The sequence below is a fragment of the Diadema setosum genome, chromosome 14, assembly GCF_964275005.1.
Source record: "Diadema setosum chromosome 14, eeDiaSeto1, whole genome shotgun sequence".
NCBI classification, from domain to species: Eukaryota; Metazoa; Echinodermata; class Echinoidea; order Diadematoida; family Diadematidae; genus Diadema; species Diadema setosum.
The window spans coordinates 3,827,821-3,842,751 of record NC_092698.1 but is presented as its reverse complement, the minus strand read 5'-3'; positions in this window follow the sequence as shown (position 1 = coordinate 3,842,751).

The following is a 14,931-nucleotide window of genomic DNA, read 5'->3' as shown; positions in this document are numbered from 1 at the left end:
CGCAGTGGGTAATTGCGAAAATTTAATAAGAGCGGCTTTGAGATGGTAAATCACGTCACGCACGCGGTGAATATTGATGTCGGCCAGCGTGCATTTTGAGTTGGTATCATCGACTGGCATTGGAGTCATCCTTGTCTTGTATTCATAGGTTTAATCTTCTATGCTTTCTCTTTCCCCATGCCCCCTTCCCCCGACCCCCTCCCCTCTATAACTTCTTGCCCTTTCCCTCGCGGACTGATCCGTGATAGGGGCGCATCTAGGCGAGTTTCGTTGGAATACATTCTGGAAACACCGCACGTGGATATTTCCATTCTGCGTAGAATTCTATTATCAGCAGTAATTGGAATGTATGAAACATATCTTCACTAATTGAACTCTGTATGATAGTGAAACATGTCAATCTTTTTTTTTCACAATTAATATCGTTTTTTTTTTAATGATTTTGTACTTCAGCAACCACGGGAATTTCGTCTTTCCCCCTTTGAGACATATCGTACTGATAATAACATATGATGATATGATATAAGGCATAATGATAATGATAATTTCTATACTTGTACTATCTTCTTCCGTTTGTACAGTTTATACAATGGGTTTTGTCATGACCAAAGACACTACTACATCATTAAAAACTTTATGTTTGATAAATAAAGTGTAAAACATAACGTTTTGTCTATTTATAACTTGTGTATCAACAATACAACCACTGAAAGACGTGAGTAACTGTTTGGGTATCTTTTTATTCATGTATCATCTCTTCGGAGTTAGGAGAAGTTTTGGCAGCACAGGCGCAAACTCATCTTTTCTTTTTCCAGCGACCATTTCCTTGCCTTTATACTTTTGGTTGTCAAATCACTACGCATTTGATAGGTGTATGCTAAAATTTTGCATTTGCATTTGGCATTTGATTTATATACTGCCAATGACATACCCGTAATAGGTCGCAGCTTTCTTTTTTTTTTATTAAACAAGAATGAACTTTGCAGTGACTATTGGCGTTTGGTGTCAAGGGTTTGTCATAGTTTTGCTGATGAGATTACGTTTATATGTGTATATATTTCATTCATTTATTCATTATTATCTATATTTTCATGAATCTACTTTTACTTCCATTTCTTTTCTGTATATGTATAAATCTGTTCTACCTTTCCATAACAACTAACACATGAAAGGTACCGATGGGGTTAAAGATGTTATTGCAACTTGTTTGTCGTAATATTGAATATTTTACCACATCAGGCATGTTTGATTTTAAGTTTAAATCAGTCTGATTGTTGACCCTTTATACAGCTCTGACATTGTTAGATGTCAGTTTTATGTTCTTTTCACAATTATTCATATTTATATGCCCCTAGATATTCGTAACTCATTGTTTACTACTATATTGCTTTGGTCACAAAATCCGTAGAAATTTTCAGCATTTCATATCTTTACAAGTCGTTTCTTTAGTAGACTGCTGTATGTCTTTAAAATGAATGTTTAATAGATTGTGTAATTCTGATGTGTCGTGTGTGTATGGAGAGAACCTTCAGCGTTATATACTACATACCCTCGAGTGAGCAAGGTGCTTGAATTGTTGAATTTGCCTGGAGAATCACAAGATTGCATGAAAACACACACACACACACACACACACACAAAACACACCAAACACAACAGAATCATGAGTATATTCCATATGATTAACTAGCCTTCCAATGCTCGAACAGCTTTGCTTGAATCTACCATGTTTATTTATCCCCTGTCCGCATCACAGTTGTAGCCTATTAATTGATGAGCGCGCATATTTTCGCCATGACTCCTGTAAGTTGTGTCTGCGTCATCCAGTACGGTATATATTAAGGATGGCAATGTTTGTTTACGCTTTCGCCGTTCTGACTGCCCTTTTTCCAATCTGTGAATGTAGTCATTCCTACAGTCCTCCCATCATTGCCTATACCAGGTACACAAATGATTTTTGTGTGTTGACATTGAAGGTGAGGGGTGAAGCTGAGATACACGGCTCATGAAATGCTTTGGTATGCTGGTAAATGCTGTAATGCATATATGACCACAGAGTACTTGAAGAAACAATACCGTCACTGCACCTAGACAGAAAATCATTCATTGACGATTGTTGTAATACTTTGTGATACTTTACACAAGAGACTTTTTGTGTTGTTCTAAATCTAACTGTGTAAGTAAGTATTAACATTGTTTTGAATGATACTTAGTACCTTTTGCTTTCATGCAGTAACGCTAATGTTCCGATAAGCCCCTTGCTGGAGCCGCAACAGAATTTGACTGCGAAAGTAAATGAATAGATGAATGTAGAAACACATTGATACATCAATAGATAACTAAATTATTGAATAAATTAATAAGTAAATAAAAATAAATAATTGAATATATGATTAAATCAATAGATGAATAAGACGGATTATTGCAGATTATTTTGTGTTCAAACTAATGAGAAGAACTGGACCAGGATATTACCTTACCTAATTTGCATAATTAGTGGTTATGTGGTTGCTACTAATATCATTTTCATGAAAACACAAGAACATTTAGTATTCGATAAATTTGTTACTTCAAATCCAATTTTGATAAGTGAGTGTCATTTTACTCTATAATCATTATTACGTCACCTTGAGAATGGCGTGCATTTGCACATTTAAGAGCTTTATGACGTTTCAGAGGTGTTTATAATAATTAGCAAAATTCACATGTACGAGAAATAACATCTTCAAGCTCTTAAGTTTGGAGGACAGGAGTTAAACCGATGTTTTTCAGCCTCGTCAAAAACCTGTTCCTCTGATTTTGTTTCATATCTGTTTGTAGTTTCATTAATTCATTAGTTGTTCTCTCATGTATTTTCTGAGGGTCCTCATATCGTACAAGCTTTGCTTTTTTAGTAGGACCCTCCATTTCCATTCCCATCCTTATCTAATTTGTACTATGCATAATTATGTAAATATAAAAAAAAACTACAATTATATTTTCTTCATATTTGTCACTCATTATCATATGTATTTCGTAAATTTACGTTTTTTGCAACTATTACAAATAATTATGCTTTGCTTATACATTGTATATAATTTTCTCTGTTTATTTGATGGAAATGAAAATAAATCTGAACTCTGAACTTTGAAAAGCCTGTAATGTTTAGGCGGGTGCTACCTTGCCCTGTCATAAATTATGGCCTGCAATACTGCGTTGACAAGATATCGTGGATTGAGCTGCAGAGATCTTGGTGTGGTTTTGGTGGCCAGAGGTCAAACGGACTGCAAAGAAAAACGATGCATCATCCAACACTGGGCTACTCAATAAGGAGGATCATGGTCTCCTTGCTTCCGGTTTATAAATATTGTCGGGCCTCATACACGCTACTTCTATCCACACTTTGAAATATGAAATGGTAAGTCCAACTTTTTTAGTGTTAAATTTAACATTTACAAAAGGTTCGAGGAGTGACAACATTTAAAGGGGATGGCTAGTTACTGATCAGTGGGAATCAGTGGGAATGCTGGGGGATGATTGTTCCAATCCTTGTGGGATTCATTTAAGAGTACATCGTATATCTATTGTTGTGTGAAAATTATTTGCTTCAGAATGGTGTCATATTCAAGTAATGTGCAGTTTAATCGCCCCGTCACTGTACAGGCATGCCTACCTGGAAACATTAAACTGCACATTACTTAAATTTGAGACCATTCTGAAGCAAATAATTTTCACACAACAATAGATATATAATGTACTCTTAAATGAATCCAACAAGAATGGGAACAATCATCCCCCAGCATTTCCACTGATCAGTAACTAGCCATCCCCGTTAAAATGTACCATTTTCTTTCTTTAGAGTGTGCCTACGTACATCTTCAGTGCCCATATACTCACGGTGGGAAGAAATAAATAGCGAAAGGAAGAGCAAAGACAAGGCGAAATGAAAGGGGTGACGGGAGAGCGGTAGAAAGGGGACGGAAAGGGATGTGGTGTGAAAATCGAAAATGTATGATTTTATCAACAACTATTCTTGAAAGCAGATTCAAGCGAGACATGGAAAGATGTTTTAATGACAAGGACCGTTAGGGGAAAATGCTATTGACCTCACTGTCACTTTATAGCAATGCCATAACCTACCCAGAAGTAATGAATTCTCTGTTCGGCCTAGAGTACTTTATATTCTATTGTCCAGCTGTTTAATTCTTTCTTTTCCTCTTTATGTATTCATATGACAACTTTGCGTAAGTCTTAAAACAACGAAACATTATAGTTGTTACACTTAAAACATTAGGTTATGTTATGTTATGTTATGTTATGTTATGTTATGTTATGTTATGTTAAACAACGAAATATTATAGTTGTTACACTTAAACATTATGTTATGTTATGTTATGTTATGTTATGTTATGTTATGTTATGGTACATGTTCATAGGGAAAGACTTGAAATACATTAGTAATCATGTTTATCCCCCCCCTTTTTTTTTACTGTAAGCTTTCAACTAACAGAGTAATATATCATTTACCCAACTTTATTTTCAACGGCATTTATTCAAAATATATAGATACACGGGGTATGGGACATTTGCACGTTCAGTATTATAAAAAATAAATACGTTGCACACGTTGAGTGTGATGTAAGACGTTTCCTCACTGCTCTTACAAGAAATTGTACAAGTAACAACCTGTGCACTTCAGTTGTATTTTCCCCTCTCATTTAGAGGCAGAGCAAATGAATTTATTAACTACTATACTTTTGACACCTACATGATGTTATTCTCATGAAAAAAAAAAATGTTGAACATAAAACATAAATCAATTTAAGTTATTCATACTATTTCATGTAATTAACATTTACTGGAGTATGGACAAAAATGCAATTACCTGTAGATAATCAGTTAATACTAACCATTCAATTATCATTAAACGATGAAAAAGAATGTTGAAACATGATTGTGTACATAAAGTGTGTGTGTGTATGTATGTGCACTCGTGCAAGCTCGCATATGTATATGTGGGTGCTTTGGCGTCTTTTCAAGCAGATGTAAATAGTTGTGTGGTTTTTTTAAAAGTTGATGAAGGAAAATTTTACATTGTAAGACTTATGTCTAATTGTGTATTGTAAGACTGTTGCCATTGTAAGACTTATGTCTAATTGTGTATTGTAAGACTGTTGCATACTGAATTGTAGGATATTGTACAAGTCTCCTTGTTTGTTTGAATTCTTTTCATTGTTAATACGATGCTGATATCGAACTAAATTCGAATAAAGAATGTCATAAAACACAGTATAGTAAAAAGGGGAACGACTGAACAAGATGATTTTGTCGATTGCTATTGAACTCAACCATTTATCCACATGCGTGCGTGTGAGGGTGTGCGTGTGTGTGTTAGCGGAAAGAAACAGGAAAAGAGACTAATCTGTTTGCGGTCTAAACTCAATATTGTCGCGGTCGATGAAGTTAATTTAATCCTCGACGGAACTTGTATGCTTGACCTTAAGTAAAGTGACTGAAAAGTAATTTTACAAACCTCATCCCAAAGTTAAAAAAAGAACCCCCGACTGAGATTGATTGTTCCCCTTAAATATGAACTGCCTCTCCCACTCCCTAATCGATTATCAAAATGAAACATGAAACAGAAGAAAGAACAAGTTATATATATATATATATATATATATACATATATAATCACTACCTACTTTTTATCTGTATGTATAGGTCATGTAGGTACCTACAGGCGCCATTGTAACCATTGTAAAGCAGTTAGCAAACTGAATGTGCCTGCCTTGTATTTTGAATGAAAACATAAATAAATGAATAGATATTTGCTGTTATCCCTCATATTTTACTCCTCGCTCTCTCAACATGGCAGCGGCTATCTTGCATTCAACCTCAGCGCTAAGCTACCTATTGAATGGTTGACTCTCAGATTCTAGTTCTCAAATACTTATCGTTATTAACTTTCCTTGTCATTTAACACGTGTTTAATAACTTCTGAATGTGTGGCAGCTGATCTTTGCCTTCCATATAAGTACGAGTGAGCTCAGTGGAAATATGACAATAAATTGACCTGAACTAAAATTGAACTACACATGTATATCATTACTTTTGGAAAAGTTGCATTCTATGTTTGCACCCATATAAGCCAACTCAATTCTCAACACGTTCTTTTAAAAAGACTGATTTTCCTTTAGGGAATTAACATAAGGATATTAGTTATCCGTCTTGTCTTGAGCAATGTGATATATACAGTACATTCAAACCTTCTAGTTTATGTAATAGGTAAAGTGCATAAGTATACATACACACATACATTCACATACATCCGAACTCTCGCTCGCGCGCGCGCACACACACACACACACACACACACATATGAATGATACACTAGTGTTATCCTTTTGCCCTTAGAACGAGAATTCATATATATATACATGTATAATAATCATGATAAAAAATCTGGTGACTTCGATGACATTGGCATGGCAGATCGAATCCCGAGTAGAATTGCAAATCATATTTAAACCCGCCATCCTGTCAGAGAGCAACAGACTGTTCCATGTATCAGTCCTTGTTGTCTTGACATAGTGCTTGACATGTTAACTGCAACACTGAAACCATGAATTAACGTTTTCATTTCGATGAGAAACCCGTCCGTACATAGATGTTTGTGGTGTTTTGAGAGAGTGGTATCGGGAGGGCTAGACGATCGGTCCTAGTGGATGGATTAATATCGTAAAACTAAAACCACGAACTACAGAGTACATGACGTTATTGGAATAAGTTTGTGTGTCCTTTTTGCATGTTGTTGAGCGTTTTTAGTACATTTTCATGATCTTGAATATACATATCAATATACAGACTTACATAATACAAACGCATATGGTTATTAATGTATATGTTGTTGTTTTTTTGTAGAAAAATAAAACACTTTTGTATGGTTAGTTTTCTTCTTCTGAAGTTCTATTAACTTTTGGTAGAAAAGAAATAGAATATATATATATATATATATATATATATATATATATACAATAGATAATTTACCTACTAGTAATACGTATATAAACATATACATGTTATATGTATATATATATATGTGTGTGTGTATTGATTATATATATATATATATATATATATATATATATATATATATATAAATATATATATACATATATATTCCGCAGAGAGAACAAAAGGAGAAGAGAGAAAGAGAGAGAGAGAGAATATTACAGTATCTAAATCTGACACGTAGGATTCTATTCCCGTTTATACTCGGGACGCCCGGGCACTTGGATGGGTAGGTATGTTAAGGCAGTAGGCGGTCAGATTAATATGCAGCAGAGCGACATATTCCGCGCCGATTAGGAAAGGTGTTCGACTATCACATTCCGGGCCAATGAAACGGGAATGTTTTCATTCCAGTAAACAACCCAATATGAATACTGCCGTACAAGCGTGACCTCAACTTGACTCAGTACCTGTATCGGCGATGTAATATCGCGTCGATTCGCAGGGCAAGGCGCCTCCAATTTGTACCATTACCCGGACCGGAGGGGTGACGCAAGTGTAGCTGATCACAAATTCCCTATTTCCACTTACGCTCTTCCACGTCATCCGCGCCAACGAACTCCCTTTTTGGGAAAGCTATCAACGAGAAATATCGGTAAGGAGGGTGCTTATACTGTACAAGGTTGAAACAAAAGAAAGATGGAAGGTACGTTCAAGTGGGAAGAGGTGTTTAGATGGGGATACCATTCTGTTATTACAACAATTACATATAGACATTTTTGGCTTCAGTTGCAGTTTGCATTTCTCTTATCTTAATGACCACTGCGTTTCTAACTAACTAGGAATTTCAAAAACATCAAGAACAACAACAACAACAACAACAACAACAACAACTCACACACACGCACACACACATTTTAAAATCAGCCATGATTTTTTTGCTTATTATTTAACTCTCTTTCTTCGTCCCCTCCCCTTTCTCTCTTTTCATCGCTCCCTTTTTCTGCATCATCAATTCCATGCAAAATGAAGGAAAAAAAGGAAATCCCAGCCTTTTCTGTCAATTTGTTTTAATTACCAACTTGCCTTAGTTTCACCTCTAACTTAATGAAATCATTTTGATGAGGAAGAACACGAAATGAACTGCACTTCTTAATTTCTTCTTGATTTTACACAACTCTCTCGCAAGACTCCGCAGATTGCGTGAATTTCACATATAGTGACAATAACACTGTCAAATTCATTTTACTGAAAAGTAGATAAACTCCTTTCACTGAAAACCAGAAACACTTAGAATTGTTTTTTTTACCTCCATTCCCAATCATATATCAATGTTTGTTTGTTTGTTTGTTTTTTCTCCCTAAAATTCTGAAAATAAATGATTTGTATATATTTCAACATGGCCAGTTTATGTTTCATTACAGTTGTTTTCACAGTAATCAACTTCCTAAAGTATTTCATGATTTATTCTATTGAAATAGCCACTTCCCTAATTACCCCACGCGACGATCAAACGAATATCATCTTCCCTTATTGAGAAGAGTGCATTCTCAAAATACATTTGTTTACACTGGAACAAATCTTTGGAAAAAATGTGTGATAGTTTAAGAGAATCTGTTAAATCCATTGCATTGGAATATATATCTAAAAAGCATTTGCTTTTGAGAAACAACATTGGACAATCAAACCAACTATAGCATTTGTGTAGTGGCGTGTTCTATCATACAGAGCTTTCTATATTTCTATATTCCTCTGCTCTTTCCCCTCTCTTCAGTCCACTCTCGTCTTTTTATCTATTTTGTTGTTGTTGTTTTAGTGTCATTGTGCTTTCTTCTTTGTATGATATCGTGTCTAACTTTGTGTATAGGTATATATGAAAGTGTTTATCATACGTGTGTAATATGTACTATTGTGGTTGTTTTTTTCAGGGTACACACGGCTGAATTCATAGCATCTGTAGGTTGTAACACTGTTGGCATTGTCTTAATTTGTATTTCTTTGTGTTTTATAATAGTTACTGTGTATAATCATGACGTTTCCTGCTGTACATGACTTAATTTTGGATGATACTCAGTATATATCACGTATAGAGTGATCGACTTTTCAAGCTTTGCTTTTCATTGGACCACTTTTTCCATTATTATTTTTACTTTTTGTCACCCATTCATTGTACATTGCTATTTTTGGTTAATTTAAGAAATAGCATATTAGTTTATTAGATACTTTATGATCTTATGTATTCTCACAAAATGATAAAACAATAATTGTGTAATATATGCTTTGTTGCTTGTTTCCATTTTTGTTGGATGGATGGAAATAAATGCCATACTGAACTTGAACTAGAAACCGTCTCTTCTCAAGTTAGTATACGGAAATTTGCTTAACTCTGTTTACTGGGTAAGGGCTTTATGATATTGTCTGAAAACACGATTGTTACATCTCCTATATTTGGATAGTCTGGAACAATCTATCAATAATGGTATTATGTTTATGCTACACACTAATATCATTTTTCTTGTAACAACAGTCTTTCCAGGTCAACTTCAATGTATACATAAAATGTTTGAATGTAAATGTAATCAACATAACATATATTTACAAATATGTATATGTGCGTGTATAAATAGTTATTTAGAGAGAGAGAAGATATACATAATCATATATATATATAATATATATATAATATATATATGTATGTATATATATATATATATATATATATATATATATATATATATATATATATATATATAATCGCGCTGGATGACCATCGTTTCGTATAGTTTATTTCCATGGTTGGTAAATATGTAATATTGTTGATCATCACTTAATGATTCTACGGATTTTCCGCTTTTCGCCTGCTAACATATAAAACGTTTATGCCCATTTCTTATACCGCTATAGAAATAGCACTGTCTCATCCCAGAGGGCCAAACTGTGTTGTAGCGATTGAGAGTGTGTTGCATTAATATGATATCTCATAATTATACCTATCCTCTCTTCATTGAACTATTGCGAGAAGATTTTCTACGAGATCATCCTTAAACCAGTCTGCAGTTGATAAACAAGAACATTGCTTCCGTTAATCAGCAAGAAATTATCTTAAAATTCGCATTTGAAACCTGTTCCCCTCTTATAAACGTGTTCATGATCATGCCTAACTGTACAGGCGTTTGGTTCATTATGACATATATAATTATCATGAATAATACCTGAATAACTTTAAGGGTTAAGGAGGGGGAGGGGGCGAGTGGTAAATGAATTATCATTTGCAGCCACAAATACAAAGGTCACACGGAGGGCATACATGATGAAAAGTCGAGTCAATGATAAATCTGTATGTCGACGTTGTGTTCTTTTATTCCACAGCTTTTCAAAGTAATAAACATCATCGCCGAACAAAAAAAAGAAGAAAAAAGACGAACATACGATGAAGAATGTTTACAATATCTTACAAGACTATACAAATATTTATTACAATGCTATCGTTATAACGAATCAGTCACACAAATTACAAAGTGAGGATATCATCAACACTCGAGTGCGTAAGATTTGACGAAAAAGACTTATTTTATCGAGCCCTATATCGTCATGTCGAAATCGACTCTGCTAAAACATTATTTACTGTAGAACTGTTTAGTTTTGGCATAGTCATCGCAAGGAATGATGTACTTCTAAGCCTTCCAGTCTCATGATCACTCTGCGTATGTAAAAATGAACGTGACGGTGCAACCTTTCTTCAAATCCTATTCTTGATACGCCCTTACAGCAGTTTCTGTAGGTTACGCAGAAATCGTTTTAAAGACGCCAAACACAGATATACTTAGTTGATTTTCAGGCGTAACTTTCCAGAGAAAGCATTAGCCTCTGCTTGGAAGTCGACACCACACATCTGTGCTCATTACACATAATAGCCAGACCTCCAAAACAAAAGCCTATTACTCTCCCTCTCTCACCACCAACGATTCAGTAAAAAAGAAGAAGACAGCAACAACAACAATAAATTTTATTACAGAGCGGTTATCTATCACCAAGAGATGGGGGAGAAAACTTCGAAAACTCTGAGGGCACGCTAACGGAATGCGGCGTGTCTTCCTTCGTGTAAAGGCTGCGTCCAAATTGAATCACGGAGCACCAAAAATGAAAGGGGCGGCGAATGCAAATTTCTGCGCGTCCCTAGACAATCAGCGCGAGCGGAGGAAATAGAGATTGCATTTCAATTTGAATTTCCACTCCAGAGAAAACAAGTCCAAAACATCACCACTTCCGACAACAACGACGACGACGAGTATCGCATTGTTTCGTGCGTTGAATCTCTAATGCCACCATAAATGCAACCCCAATTTTCGAGAAGGGGGGGGGGAGGACTACTAATCCTTTTACATGGCTTTTCTCGGGTTGTGTAATCGTGGGTTATTTCAGGTCAGCAAAAATTGGTTCGACAATTGAATTGCCCGATCAAAACCAATGTGGGCGGGAATGCTTAATGTTATTTTCGGTTTACAGTGGTTAGTCAGGAATTGTCAACTCGCTAGTATAGAACGGGCTCCGAAATCACTCATCGCCAAGCTACGTGACGGATTTGGATTCTCTTCATAGATTTCTTTAAGCCAAAATAAAGACCCCTGCCAGTGACATTAACAACAGTCGCTTGCTTGCTCTCTGGTCCAAAACCGTGCAGTTTGTTTGTTCGTTAGGTTGCTTGTTTTTCGACACCTCTCCTTCTTAACAACGGAATTATTACAATCATATATTAATATTTGTATTAATTACATACAATTCAATGTTCTTCATCATCGTATGACGTAGCGTGCAGATAGTGATGTCCCAGTTTATGATACACATCTTTTCGACAAACATAGAATCAGAACATTTCACACTGGAGATTGTGAACTTCTTATGCTTTAAGCGTGCAATATTTCTATGTATATTTCCGGCTAAAGAAATGTCGAGCTAGTCGGATGCTTTGCTATTTTACGAAAAGTAAACTGAATAGACCCCACTACCTAATCTTACAAATGCCAGTAAGCTGTTGCTATAGAATGACACCACAATAATTAGTCACTGACGATGAATTGACGTACTGAATCCTACGTCATTTAAGGAGTGCAATATTATTGCCCTTTTAAGTTTGTTAGCGCTGTTAAATCACGAAGTGTCCATTGTTATATGATTGTCTGCCAAACTAATTACTTACACCATACGGCATACGATGCTTTTTTTTAACAGAAAAGTTAAAGTCCATTGAAACACTATCAATATGAGAAAGCGAATGAAAACAATGAAATGTTCAGAGACAAATATTTATAAAGCAATTGTTCTTGCGTTTATGCCGACGGTCGACGTAGATTCCTTAGTCCCACATGCGCTAATTTGACAGACAGTGGCCCAACGAAACGAGCTGACCGTCACCTAGATAGTGTAAACAGCGCCTTACAAGCATCTCCTATGCCGGTGCATAGATATGATGTCGGGGAAAGGGGTTTCATAGTCCTCCCTACACACCGTTTCAATCGGCTCCCGTTACCGATGCAGCCATTAAACTGTCGCCCGCAATTTGGGACAATTTGAGCCGCACTCGTTGTCAAACATGGACAAAAGTGATCGCTCTGGCGTAATGAACACGGGTATTCACAGCAGCTTTCTTTTTTTTCCCCCGTCTTTCACCTTAAAGGGGGGGGGTGGGGTTCAGCTTCAACAAATTTACAAAATAGGAAGCAAAGAAGCAAGGGGGAGGGGGATCTATTGAGATGACTACACTAAAGTAGCCCGCGTAGTCGAGATGGCGCGAGCCATCAAATGATAAAGTACATGAAGATGAAGGACAGCGTGTGGATGATGCAGTAGCCATGCGCACTTTTCGAAGGCCGCCACTTGGAGTAATAACAAATCGGGTCGTTGCACACCTCCCAGTTTCCACCTTGTCGGTTTGACACACCGACTTGTTGTTATTGCGTTTGCTTTTCAAATACCTTTCCAGTCTTCTGCTGAATCAGGGAATACGCATAGCTTTTACCGCATACAGACAGTTTCCAATCTTGTTATCAGCACCTATGGGGTAATATCCTCAAACACGTTCTGGATCAGTGATGACATTTAGAAAGTTAATGCATAAATTAGTTACTGTATTTCATTTTGTCTTACCTATTACAGAAATGATCGCTAATATTTTGAAAATTAGTAGCACTCTCATAAAAACCGTGCTCTATAGAAAAATTAGTTTGATCGGATTCTTAGATGATATCATCTCCAAAAGCCTCCGAGTAAATCTTACAATATTGACAAATGTACCGCTTCGACAAAGAATAAAAAGCATATCACGTCTGTTTCGTAATTGTATTCTTTTTTTAGACCGCTAAATCAAATTTATAACATTGAGCTTCAGAAACCCCGAAACAATATTTGACAGCTGTAGTGATTATAATGATAATCATAATAAAAACACTGACAAAAGAAGGCGACATACAACGGTATAATGAGCTGGCGGGACAAATAGGACTCATAGCTTGCCGACACAGTAGATTGGTCTGGGCTTACTGAATTCACATGCATGAAAAGGACAATACACGCTCAGATGCGCCTTTAACATTGTATTGGCTACAAAATAAACGCATGCACACAATATGCGTCAAAAAAAAAAAAAAGGCGTTGACTTTGGAATCCGAAAACCATGTCAACTTGTGAAGGTTACAAAACCCAATAGTAAATAGAGTGTGTGTGTGTGTGTGTTATGAACTTACTCTACACTTAAGTCTAACATTTCATAGCGGATCATTATCAGAAACGACCAAAGCAGAGTGGTGACCTTAAATTCACATAACTGTGAGACTGATTACTATACACACTATCTAGTTTAGGCAACAGAAATCAGTTAGAGAGTGGTGTCGTGTTGATACATTAAATGTGTAAAAAAAGAGTGTTGGAATGATGGCGGGAGACAGGTTTACATTATCAAAAACAATCGTGATAATAATACCTGAAATATCACGCCAAAACATGCAAAACCAACTATTTCATCATCTCCCCTACTCATGAGCATGACGGACTTCAGTTTGACATGGCTGACATAATTATGTCACTCTGTCGCTCCTCGGCGAAATAACACACGAAGCGAGTCAAATCGACACTAATTTACCTTGCTTTCTACACTGTAAAAACATCGGTGTTAGATTTAACACCACGGGTGTTAAATCTAACACCGATCAAACTTCAATAAAGGACCACACCCACAGGTGTTAAGAATGCACTGTGATGGTGTTGAAAAGTGTTCACCTGACACTTCGTGGTGTTAATTTGACACTGTACCTGGTGTTATTTTGACACTGTACTGGTGTTAATTCAAAAATGACACCACATGGTGTTGATTTGATATTTGCTGGTGTTAATATCAATGGTTTAACACCCGTCCAGCTTCAATAAGGGACCACACCAGCTGGTGTTACTTTGGTGTAAATTTATTTTCACATTTTTTCAAAAATCTAATATTTTAATGTAAAATTCTTGATCGTCTTGTTTAAATTAAAAATCAACAAGAAGTGCAGTTACTAAGAAACTCTTCAAAAAACAGTTTATAATTTGGAAATGACACCCGTAGGTGTTAATTTAACACCATAAATGAGCACCGAAAATTTAACACCAGCTCGGTGTTCACTATTTAACACCGGACTTTTTGCAGTGTACCTGATATGATACGTTTTTAAAAGCATTCTTGCTTTCCTCCTTTTTTTAAATAGAAAAATGAAATAAAATCCATCTTCAGAAGATGAAATTCGAATGTGTATGAGAAAACATGCTATGTTATCTCCTTTTGAACACGTCTCAATAATAACATGAAAAAGACAGGGGGACACTCGTGCGAGTTTCTCCTTCCCAAAGCTCTATTCAGTTTAAGATATCATTCACAAAATTGATTGAACTATTTTTACAAGCAGGATTAGATTT